Genomic DNA, 12,693 nt, shown 5'->3' on the forward strand with positions numbered 1-12,693 from the left:
AAGAAGAAGAAGAAGAAGAAGAAGAAGAAGAAGAAGAAGAAGATGATGAAGAAGAAGAAGAAGAAGAAGAAGAAAAGAGGGAAGAAAAGGAAAGGGCGAAGAGGGAAGAGAGAATGTCTTCCACCTCCAAGGAGGAAATCCAGGAATTCCTAGGATTCTCAGGAGAAGGCCATGCTCACACAGATTGACACACTAGACTCCACCTCTTCACTCTTAATGATCTCAAGTCCCAATTGACACCAAATTATGTAACTACCACACTTGGATACACAGGCAAAGCTCATGATGAAAATCAAATGATGTACTGAACTGAAAAATCTGCTGCATAAGGAGCCAAGTTAACACGTTGTTAGCTAGCGTGACTCAAGGCATGGTCTATGCATGTAAACAGTGGGCAGTAAATGATGAAGACCATTGGAAAATTGATGCATTTGAAGACTGTACAGTGAAGACTTTTGAAAGTATTCTGTCAGAAAACCAAGAAGATCTGTCATGGAAGAAGCAGTCAGACTGTTCCTTTGAGATGAGGATGGTGAGACTTCGTCTTACCTATTTTTGGCATGTTATCAAAAGAGACTAGTCCCTGGGAAAAGACATAATGCTCAGTGAAGTGAAATAACAGTGAAAAACACTAAGACACTCAAAGACATGGTGATGGCAATTATGGGCTCAAACAACAGCATTTGTGAGGATGACAAAGGACTGGATTCTGCTTCATTGTAGATAGGATCACTATGAGTATATGAGTCAGATATTATGTGATTTACATAACAAGAAAAGCAACGTATATACATATGTAAGCATATATACATATGCACACATATGCATACATGAGGGAACTCTCAAATAGTTCATGGAAAAATTTAATTAAATCATAAGGGAATTTTTTCATGAACTTTTTAAAGCCTTTCTGTGTGTGTTTGTGTGTGTTGTTGTTGTTAGGGGCCATCGAGTCAGTTCTGACCCATAGTAACATAGTGTGGACAACAATGAAACACTGCATGGCCCTTTACCATCCTCACAATGACTCTTCTGTTTGAGCCCATTGTTACAGCCACTGCATCTATCCATCTCATTGAGGGCCTTCCTCTCTTTCACTGCTCCTCTACTTCATCAGCATAATGTCCTTGTACAGGTACTGGTCTCTCCTGAAAACATGTCCAAAGTATGTAAGATGAAGTCGCACCATTCTTGCCTCTTAGGAGCACTCTGGTCATACTTCTTCCAAGACAAATTGGTTTATCCTTTTAGCAGTCTATAGTACGTTCAATAATAGTCACTAGTAATGTAATTCCAATGTATCAATTTTTCTTGTCTTTCTTATTCAATCTCCAACGTACACATGCATATGGGGCAATTGAAAATACAATGACTGGGGTCAGGGCCACCTCAGTCCTCAAAGTAACATCCTTGCTTTTCAAAATTCTAAAGAGGTCTTGTGCAGCAGATTTACCCAACATGATGTGTTATTTGATCTCTTTACTGCTGCTTCTAGGAGGCATGGTTATAGATTCAAGCAAGACAAAATCCTTGACAACTTCCTTCTTTTCTCTGTATTTCATGAATTATCTGTTATGCTTTGAAATAAATGAAAGCCACGATAATCTCTTGAGAATTTAGAAGAGTGTTTATTCAGTTTAACTGGACTGCTGGAATCTAAAAGTGATTCTTTGATTGCAGTCCTGACAAAAACTCATTTATCATTTCTTATTATTAGGACTGAAGCAAGCATGGACTGAAGCAAGCATGGACAGAAGCAGAAAGGAAAATTAATGTTACTATTCTTTACAGTTAGTGAGCGTTACAGGGTATAGCATTGATTATAACAACCTGGACCCTGGTTACAACATCAAAAGGAACAATATTATTAATTACAATGCTCTGATTTAGAGAACCTGAGAGTACATTCACAAATCAACCACGAGTGGAACTTTCTTACATTGGAGGCAGAAGAAGGCAGGTCATTCAGCAGCTAACAAAAATGAATTTTCTTTTGCTAGTCTGCCTCACCAACCATCATTCTGTTACAATACTGTACCCCCTATCCCCGGCCTAGGTCAGAGGGCTGCCTTATCTGGTCATCAGCACTGGCTGTGGCAAACCTATTCCCATCAGAGGAGAATGTCACATAGTTGACAAAGTGCCTCTGGTCCTTCAGGAAACAGAGCACTTACTGACGTGAACAACAGGCCCTGCCTGGACACTGAGGTTCTGGAATGCCTGCTATAAACAGAAAGCCAGCTCCAATTACCAGTGGACACCATTCAGTGGACACCATTCACCTTCTAAGAACTGACTGAACTTCAGGAAACCTACACCACCACCCAAGGTTGATCCTGTGGCCAGCCCCCACTTTGGGGACATTCCTGAACATGTGCCATCAGCACAGTGTCACCTTGGCTATGAACCCATCCCTCATCTTCACACACAGAAAGGACCCCACTTTCCCCTGGCCCCAAAGGAGTGCTTCCTCTGAGCCCAAGGGCACAGTGTGGGTGTGTGGTAAGGCCACGCAGAGACTCACAAGGACCAGGGTCTCTGCTACTCTGTGGAGGGTGGAGGCCTATGTGTATGAAAACCTCGTCCTCAGGAACAACTGCATTCAATGTGCAAGCTGGCCCCTGGGCAGAGCAGGACAGCGGTAAGAGGTGAGCTGCTGTGGCAGGAAGCGCTGCTTGCCCTGGGCAGGGAAGGGCCTGGCAGCTCTGTGAGGAGAAGCAGCCCATCTGACAGATGAAGACCGTGGATCTTGGAGGAGACCCATGTCTTGGGACTACAGCAAGGCCTCCCAAGTCAGAAAGGAACCCGTGAATCTCTGGCAAAGCGCTGTGACTTCACCGAGCAACCTTCCTGAGGGCCTGGGTCGGAAAGCAGGACACTAATGGAGCAGGGGGCTGAGCTCTGAGCGTCTGCCGCTCAAAAGCACAGGGAAGGATCTCACTATCAGTGAGGGTCTCTCTGGGGTGCAGTGGGCTCCTCATTGGGCTCCTTACCACAAAGTCCAAGGTTTGAACCCAATAGCTGCTCCACAGTCCAGGACAAAGCAGTCCAGATTCCTGTCCAGATTCTATCTCTGAAACCCAAGGGAGCATCCTACTGTCCCCGAGAACTGAATGACAGTGGATTTGGTTTGGGCGGAGAGAAGAACCAGGAGTATAGCACCTCATTTGGACCTCAAGATCCCTGGACAATGAGCCACCTGACCACGGAGACAGCTGTGATGCTAGAGGATCAGCAGCAGCTGAACCAGGAGCCAGAGCAGTGGCCTGCCCGGCCCACAGAACAACAAAAGCAGAGGGGTTTGGAGCACCAGGCTGCCTTGTGAAGGTGGGTGCCTCTGGTCACTTAATTGGGGGGGCTTGGTTTGCTGACCCAAGGAGGTGGAGCTGAGTACCTTTAGGCTGAGCCTTATTGTGGTGTGGCATGCCCTTAGCTAATGGCAGCCCTAAAAAAGCTGGGTAACAATGTGTGAGCAGGGCACAGAAGGAACAGTCACGACTGAAGTTATGCTAAATATTTATTTCCTGAATTGTAACCTGTAAAATTGCATATTATCATCTGGGAGTACTGTGTGGCCATTGCCATGAGTTCCTGAACCTGTACAGAGAGTAAGCAAGCGGTGCGAGCGTACCTGGGGTCATAACAGGCAGCAAGGCTGGAGGGAGCCCCAGGAGGTTGGGTGTGACCCCTGGGACTTTCTGTGGCACATCAGAGCCAAAGGAGCAGCCCCAGAATGTGGAAGTAGCAGTCACCATACCAAACCACCACGGAGTATCCAGACACTTGCTACCCACCCTGAAGAGGACACAAAGACACTTCCTTCCAGACAGGGACCCAGACCCACAACACCAGCGCCCATTTCTGTTCCTCAGCTTCTCCCACAGATGTGGACAGGTCAGACTGGCTGACCATGGTCTGCAAGTGCGCCATCCCCCCACCCCCAGCCCCACCGGTCTGATTGTGAAGGGAAGGCGTTTCGTTCAGTGTTGGAAGCATAGGGACATCCTGGTTCACTGGCTAGGCTGGTTAGCATGCCTTGGACTGCCCCGCTACCATCTATTCTGGTACACAGGGCCTGCTGTGCTCACAGAGCAGCCATCCAAAGTAGGGCAGTAGGTCTGTGTGCCTGGAGCCAGAGGAGGACGACACCAGAAACAGCAGGTGGAAGCTGCAGGAGGATGGTGGCCCACGGGAGGGGGCTCAATCTGCTCAGCTTTTACTCCTCTCTCCCCCAACCCCAGGACAGTGTTCAGAGGGTCACATCCTGCCATCCTGAGCTGCACTAGCTCTGGACTGCGTACGTGTGTGTTACTATTCATTCTGCGGGGAACCCAGTATTAAGGAGGAAGCAGCACAGAAGCCTGAAACACTAGTCCCCCACACCAGACCTTCGAATACACTGCCCTTTTAACTCTCAGGAGGACGGGGCTCACAGACCCCTTACCCCTAAGAATGGAAAACCACCAGGCCTTCAAAAGCCATCGCTGGAATAATAGGGAGCTCTGGTGGCACAGTGGTTAAGGCGCTGGGCTCTTCAGAAGAGAGATGGTGGCTGGAGAAACCCTCTAGGCAGTTCTCTGCCCTACAGGGTCCCAGAGGCCGGAATCAACTACATGGCAGTGGGGATGGGGACGTGACAAACTTCTACTTCTCACAGCTGACCAGACCACCGCTTGCTGCTTACACTCCACAGGGCCCACTGATCTCCCAGGCCCGTCCCTGTACTCTCTGTTCCTCTGTCTCCCCAAAGGTCCTTGTTGCTAGCACAGATCACAACCTGCGGCGAACTGTCATTTAGGAGAGGATTTGGTGAATGTGGTGCATGCCTGGTGCTGTGAATGGGTTTGTGTAGGTGGGGGTAAGGTGTGGTGTGCATGTGTGGGTTCCAATTTGTCTGTGCTGAAAACATGCAGTTGTCGAAGGCCACACTGCTGAATCATGCCCATCTTCCTACAGCCTCCATCTTCCTATTCCTCCTCCTCAGAGATACAAGCAAGAGCCAGTGAGCTCCACACTTATCACAGATGGGCAGACCACTAGCACTCAAACTATGCGCTCTCCACCCGCCCCCCCGTGGACCCCGCCCCCGTGGACCCCGCCCCCGTGGACCCCGCCCCCGTGGACCCCGCCCCCGTGGACCCCGCCCCCGTGGACCCCGCCCCCGTGGGCCCTGCCCCCGTGGGCCCCGCCCCCGTGGGCCCCGCCCCCCGGTGGGACCCGCCCCCCGGTGGGACCCGCCCCCCGGTGGGACCCGCCCCCGGTGGGACCCGCCCCCGTCGGGACCTGCCTAGTGACCCGCCCAGGAAATGACATTTCTGAGCACACCTCCCTCAGCCCCTTGTAAAGGCAGCAGCAGCCGCGCTTTACGCAGAAGTGTCTTGGGAAACAAAGCTAGGGGTAGCTTCAGTGAAGCAGGGTCTTAAAAGCTAGGAGGGTGGATGTAACTAACCAGCAATGTAAATGGGGACTGGCCGCTTCTGGTTGCTGTTAGTTTCGGGCTGGGCCGTGCAGAAAAAAGTGGGGCGACCTTGGAAGCACGGCTGAACTCAGACTGTCTTCATGGCCTGGCCCACGTGGCTGGAGGCGGAGAAGCCGCCAGGAGCTCCAGACTTCCGGTGACCTCTGCACCCTGGAGTTTGCGCAGCTTGCTTGGGCTGGCAAACACGCGGGGAGTTTGTTTTTCTTTCTTGAAAGTATGCTCTCACAGAAGAAAGTACTCTTGTTTGAGTTGAACGCTTTCAGAACACGCTTTCAAAAAGCTACGAAGCTACAAGGGCAAATGATGTAAGAAAGCTTTAGGTCACAAAATTAAAAGTAAAGTGAGGGGGGGGGCATGGGATTTGAAACCCAAAAGTCTGGTGGGCAAGGGAAGGCAGGGGGCCGTGAGTGGGTGGTGGGGAAGAAGCGGGGTGGGGGGACGGTCACAAGGTCGGGTTTGGGAAGAAGTAAAATGGGGCTCTAGTGTGTACTGTAGATTCACATTAACTACCAAGTCTCGTTCGACTTCATCGCTAATTTATCTCACCAACAGCCTGAATAAGTCTGTAGAATTAAGATTTGAAACCTTTGTAGCTTCCAAAAATTCGCTGCTGTCTATGAGGTGCTGACTCAGTGTCCCTAGGACACTAGAACGGCCAGGAGTTTCAGAGAATAAGTCTCAACAGGAGTGGCTGCTTGTTTTGAATTGCTGACCTTGCAGGTCAAAACCCACCTTGTACTAAATCCAGTTCGTGTTGGTCCCTGGAGTACAAATTACTGAGGCTTCTGTCAACCGTGGCCTGGAAGCAGCCGGCCTTTCTGTGTGCCTTCTGAACTGGTAGAGCTTCAAAAGCCTTCGGAACTCCACACCCCCAACTCTGCCACTCATGGGTGCCAACTTCAAAGCTGGCCCTGTAAGGGAGGAGAATTGTCTCACTAAGATTTTCTTAGGTTATAGGTAATTGGTACTGAAGCAAGAATGCCTTATTTTTCTTTCACTGCACCCTGTAATGGCTCATAATATGAGCTAAAGTCTTTCCTAAGTTATCGAACCCCATTTTCCTACCCACAGTCTTATGCTGTGTACCCACTATTAGCTATCAAACAACTTGGTCCAGGAATGTTCAAACCTCCTGCCTCCCATGGGCCTTGATAGCATCCTCCATGCAGATCGACCTGGCTAGTCTGCACATGTCCTTCCTTCCTCAATAGTCATCAATGAGTGTCCCGTGCTCCTAACTGCCTTTAAAATGGCACTCTCCTAGTCATGCCATGCGAGACACCTTACCTTTCTTTCTCGACCTTAGATCTTAATGGCTGTGCAGGGTTTGTGCATGACCCATGGTCCCTACTCAAGCTGGCTGAGTCCTTGTTCAGTTTGTAACGGAAACAGCGCCCTGAGACTCTTGAGCTTGAAATGGCTGTCCTTGGAGGAAACCTGAATTCCTCAAGCAAAAACACAAAATAGAGGGTGGGAAAGGGGGTAATGCTGTATTGATTGGAGGAACCAGCTGGCTTGAACTCTCGTCTGCTGGGGCAGGGATTTATTCAGAGCAAGTGCTTCCACACCAGAGGGCTGCTCCCAATCAAGGGAGAAGGGAAGGGAACTCGGACTGGGATTTGATTGCAGAGCTGATGACGGCTTATGGCACATTGTTCTGGCTCTTCAACTGCTGCAAAGGGGACCACAAAGCAAACGTAGGATTTCAAACTGAACGATTCGTGGGGAGTGCTAGGCAAACTTCTATAGTGTATTTGCTGTTCATGAGGAAGTTGGGGTGGGAGAGAGGAGGGGGTTGCTATAAAAGGCTGACTTGACGCAGCTGCTGCACTTTTCAAACGCCACCGCTTGACAGTTTACAGATGGGATGTCTGGAGAGCTGCTTCTGGGCATTGAGCTGCCCAGCTCTTGAGAGGAGGGGGCTGTGTGTTCAACTGGGTACAGGGTAGGCAGAGTTGAAGGCCAGTACTGCACGTGAGTGTTCCCTGAGACACAAGGAAATGGTTCCGGAAGCTGGGAGTCTTTTGAGACCAGTGAAAGAAGCCTTCCCTGGAAAGTAAGGGGGGCTGTTGCGTAAAGACAGAGGAAGGGCCAGCTGCTCACCTTTAACACTGTAGGATGAAGCTCAGGCTTCATTAACTGATAAGCCGGAAGTTGCGTGGCAAGTGCTGGCACAAGGGTTGTAAGTGGAGGGGGAGGTGTGGAGAAAGCAGTCCATTACACACTTCCGTGCCAGACGTGGTTTCTGGGTACATGAAAAGGACTCAAGTGCCTTGAGTCAAGTCTGACTCATGATGTGATTCCCTGTGTATTTCCAAGTCAGTTTTTGAGAATGGAAATAAGATACTTGGCATCAATGCTGACTCAGATAGTGACCCTTATGGCAGAGTGGAACTGTCCCTGTTTTCAGTGAACTCTTGAACCTGGAGTAGAATAACCCCATCTGCTATGGAGAGGGACTGGTTTTAAACTTGGGACATTGTAGATCGCCTGGAACTGGGCATAATTACCGTGTCACCAAGGGTTCCTTACGGGAAATAGAAAGCCTTTCTTACCTTGGAGAAGGAGGGCACTTGGGGACTGCTGCATTTGAAGTGCCTGCCTTGTAGTTGGCAGCTCAATGCCAAATCCCCACTACTCCACCAAGCACTCTGGTTCAAGGCCAGGTGTGTTTATTTGCACTTGATATGGGATGAATGGATTGTATCTGCAGCAAAGCCAGGGGCATGGGGTGAGGTTTTAATGTGTGTTGATGTTGGGGTGAAACTGGCGGTCCAACCATGCACCTGACAGTGCCAGCAGTACTCCTGGTTAGCACAAGCTAAGCACCGACTCTTGTCTCCTGTGTGACAAGCACTTAAACTTGACAAGGCAAACTGGGGGCTGTCATTTAGCCAATAATGACTCAGCAAACTTACAGGACCTGGGACACAGTGAGATCTGCCCCTGTGGGTTTCTGAAGCTGTAAATCTCTCATAGGCATAGTATGCCTCATCTTTGTTTCTCTGAGGAGTGGCTTGGTCATTTTGAACTGCTAACCTTAAACACCACCACAGATCTAGCTTGATGCTGAACTTGAAAATCACCCTTCCAGTTATAGTTCTGGGACACAGCAGCCATTTCGTTGATCAAATTGCCTGTTGGAATTTTGCTTCCACAGAACATTATTTAAACCTATGGGTGGTATAAAATGTGGGTAAAAAAAATCCTATGCAGACTCATTTGTATGTACATGTTTTTTTTGTCAAATTAGGAGAACACAGACTGGGGAAAATGGCAGTGATCTATCACACAAGGAACTTGTTTCTGAAATCTATAGAAAACTTCAGCTCCACAAAGGTAAATAACCCAATTATTAAAAATGGGCAGATGCTGAGAACTAAAAAAAAGAAAGAGGTTTGAACCAATAGATAATAAAAGGGCCTATTGCCTGTTCACTATCTTAACGGAAATACTCATCTACTCTGGGTCAGATAATAAAACTTGGAACTATTAATTGTATGATCTTAATTTTTAAATTTTTTTCTATAAAATAGGCAGGATAAGCAATCCCAAGTAGACATAAACAGGACCAATGGGGGTGTGGGGGACTTGACATTGGACGAGGAGGGTAGAAGAAGGGGAGGGGCAGTGAGTTAATTATGACAGCAACAGGGGAATAGCAAGGGATCTAAAAGTGACAGTGAGGAGGGCAGTAGCATACGTGGTCATGTTTGATCAATTGAAATATATCTGAGAGGAATTTGAAGTGAACTGACTATAGGTAACCATGAAAGTTGGGCAGAAAGAAAGAACAAAGAACAAATGATACATACAGGTATAAATACAGGTAGATAATATATATATATGTAAATATATAAAGATATAAAGATAGGTATATTTGTATATGAATATACATCTAGATATAACAAAGAATGAAGATGGACTTTGGGCCTCTACTTAAATCTTACCTCAGTACAAGAACAGTTTGTTCTAATAATGTGGCTGTGCATTATACCGTCCTGACATGACCGCTGAAGACAAAGTGGGTGCATAAGCAAATGTGGTGATGAAAAAACTGATGGTGCCTATCTATCAAAAGATACAGCGTCTGGGGTCTTAAAGGCTTGATGTCAAACAAGTGCCCATCTAGTAGAGAAGCAACAAAGCCCACATGGAAGAAACACACCAGCCTGTGTGATCATGTGTCAATGGGAATAAATATCACAATTTCAAAACTAAGCAATTACATTGATGTGGAATGTGGACAAAGTGGAGACCCAAAACCCATCAGCAAGGAAATTGGACAGCCCTCATAGAAGGGCCACACTGAAGGGATGATATATCCAGGGTGTAGAATAGCACAGAAAAAACACGTAACTGTAACCATCCTCTAGTTTTTTAGTATTTCTTCCCCTCACTCTTAGGTTCTTTATTTAATGCCATTAATCCTATTAAAAGACCTGTGTATGTTCATTTGTATAATTCATATTGTTTGATGCCAAAAAGCCAAGATGGAAAACCCTTGAGAAATAGTAATGGGAGTAATGATTCCCTGAGGGTATTGGAAAGGGGCAGGAGATGGGGGGGAACAGATAGTAGTGACTGTAGAACCCCACTGATGTGTGGAACAAAACATTGTAAAGGTATAGCAAAAATAAAACATAATGGTTCCTGGGTGGCGGGTATGCTGGGGGAAGAGAAAAGGGAGCTGATATGAGTGCAAGAAGAATAAATGTTTTGAACTCAGCAACAATCATACAGTTATGCTTGATCTAATTGAATTATGGATTGTTCATATATCTGTAAAAGCTCCCAATAAAATAATAACGAGTTGCCCATCTCATTTGTTAGGGGCAAGGAGGTGCCATATGGTTTTGCTTTGGGCTGCTAAACACAATGTCAGTAGTTGGGGACCACTGGCTCATCTTCAGGAGGAAGATGAGACCCTACCTACCCCACTCTACCATGTGGAAAATGTATAGGGAAGGCTGGGGTGTGTGGAATCCTGTCCTGTCCTCCTTAGGTTTCTATGAGTTGGCATTGACTACATGGCATTTTTGTTTGTTTGTCTTTAGTAGAATATCTATAACACTGCCCTCGGGGGTGGCCATGGGGGGCAGGGGGAAGCCGTGGTGTTCTGATGGTCTGTCTTCAACCTTTCTGATTCTTGCCACCTAGGAACAACTAATGGCTCATTGTGGCAGTGAACTCACTTGTCCTTACATGTCCTGGACTTGGCTGAGGCTGTTTTGGGTCCCTGTGGCCATGTTGGGCTGTGCATGCTCTCCTTCCATGCAAATGTTTGGTGTGTTGTACAGACAACTGAATCTGCTTGTGGCATAGGATGAGAGTTTGCTCACATTAAACTGCTCTGGTTTACCTGAGCCTGTGTGTTGACCCATTGTCCATGGCAGTTGTTGGGCATGCCAGGAGAACACTGGTGAATCACTGAGGACCCAGTGAGGGGGGTTTTGCCTGCTGAGACAGCTGAGCTCTAGGCACTTCTCAGCCTTGATCTCTAGTTGGTCCTGGACTTGGCAGTTCGTCCTCTATTCCCCCCCTGCCCCACCCAGCTATTCATCCTTGATATATGGGGTGTGGTTTTCACAGCCCTCTGGCTATGTGATGGGTGGGCTCTGTGGAAACTCTCGTAAATCTCAAGTGGAACAACTTTTTCTTCTGCTTCTACTGGCTTCTGCTGCCAGTAGCTTGGATGAAAAATTAAGCTGGGACATCCATCTCATGGACTGTTACTGAAGTGGCTTTGAAAGGACTCTGCCACCCCTAACTGGGATCAAGAGTTAACCTGGTCCATCAAAGCAGACTTGCCTAGCACCCTCAGTCTGAGCAGAGAAAGCTTCCTCCGTCAGGTGTTAGGTGAAAACAAAGGTGTAGCTTGGACCCCCGAAGAAAGCCCCACCCCCAGCCTAATATTATACTGCAAACATGTTGACAAAGCCTGTAGAGAGGCTGTTATTGCTGGGGTCCTTCTTGGTGGGCTCTCAAATCCGGTGATGGTCAGGGAGGGGAAGAGGGTCAGAAGCACTGCTTTAGGGATATCTGGACAGTTTTTGAGATGCTTCTTGGTGTGAGATGGGCTAGGTTGGTGCCCTCTGGGTGGGAGTAAGTATATACCCAGAGAGGAAACCTGCAGGGCCTGTGAGGCTCACTTCAAGAACGTTCAGTGTATCAATAGGGAGGACGAAGAAACCCCCCAGTCCTGAGCTCACTTCCCTGTGGGCTTTTGCATGTTATGTCTGAGTAGCCTGGGAGTTGATCCAGGGTCGGTGAACCTTGCTGTCCTTAGCACAGTAAAGGCGGTGGGGTGAGTGGGGGCGAGTGTCTGTGCCTCCTGTATGCCCTGTGTGCTTCAGTAGCCCTTGACTGCTCTGCCCCCGCGTGCCCCCCACCCCTTAGCACCTTATGGAGGCGCCTGGACTAATAGGCTGCTCATAAAACCCAGTAGAATTTTGGAGCCTGACTGGCAATTGAACTGGGTGGATCCTTCTCGCTGTGCAAGAGGTGTTGCTTTTAGAACGCAACTACCCCATCTCAGCAGAGCATCAGTGACACAGAAGCCAGGCCCTGGCTCCTGTTGGAGCACACAATGCCCTGTGAATGTTGTCGTGAAGATTTCAGGGGTTCCTTTGACCCTAGGAAAAAGGCGGGGGTTGGCACACAGAGGGTGGCGACTATGGCAGAAATCCAAATATCCTTAGTGTGAACGGCCTCTTAACACCTGCTCACTCTTGGGAAAGGCTTGTGTGCTCAAGTGGAGAAGGACCCTAAGGATGGTAGCGGAAGTGGGAGGAGGGGACATAATGGGGATAAACCTAAAAGTTGTGACCATGGGGGGTGGGTTGTCTTCACTTTTCCCTGTTCAAAGTGATAGGTAGTGACAGAAATAGAAATACATGAAGTGTAGAAAAGACTTCGTGTCCACTTCCCTTGTCCTGCCCTGTGGGCTCATGATGAGTTGAATATGGTGATTACCTCTAGACTTTACCCTGGAGGGAAAAGCATGCTGGGGAGGGACAAGTCGGTGGGAGGGGAACAGGGGTGGCTTTTGGAACTGGGAGCTTCAGTGTTGACTACCACTACCTCTCTGGTATCTTGTTCTTAATGTGTGCTGCAAATTTCCTGGAGGTGGGATATGGGATAGTTCATTAGTTTGCCAGGACTGCTACAAAGTGGTTTCCTGGAAGATCTTGATTCTCAATGTCTCCATGGAA

The 12,693-nt window shown here is 48.1% G+C and overlaps 1 pseudogene; it reads left to right on the forward strand.

Moving 5' to 3' along the window:
• The first annotated feature begins 370 nt into the window (after nt 1-370).
• Nucleotides 371-12,693, forward strand: part of LOC142433574 (ribosome production factor 1 pseudogene) — a 44,829-nt pseudogene continuing 32,506 nt past the window's right edge.

This window comes from Tenrec ecaudatus, chromosome X, assembly GCF_050624435.1.
Source record: "Tenrec ecaudatus isolate mTenEca1 chromosome X, mTenEca1.hap1, whole genome shotgun sequence".
Lineage (NCBI taxonomy): Eukaryota > Metazoa > Chordata > Mammalia > Afrosoricida > Tenrecidae > Tenrec > Tenrec ecaudatus.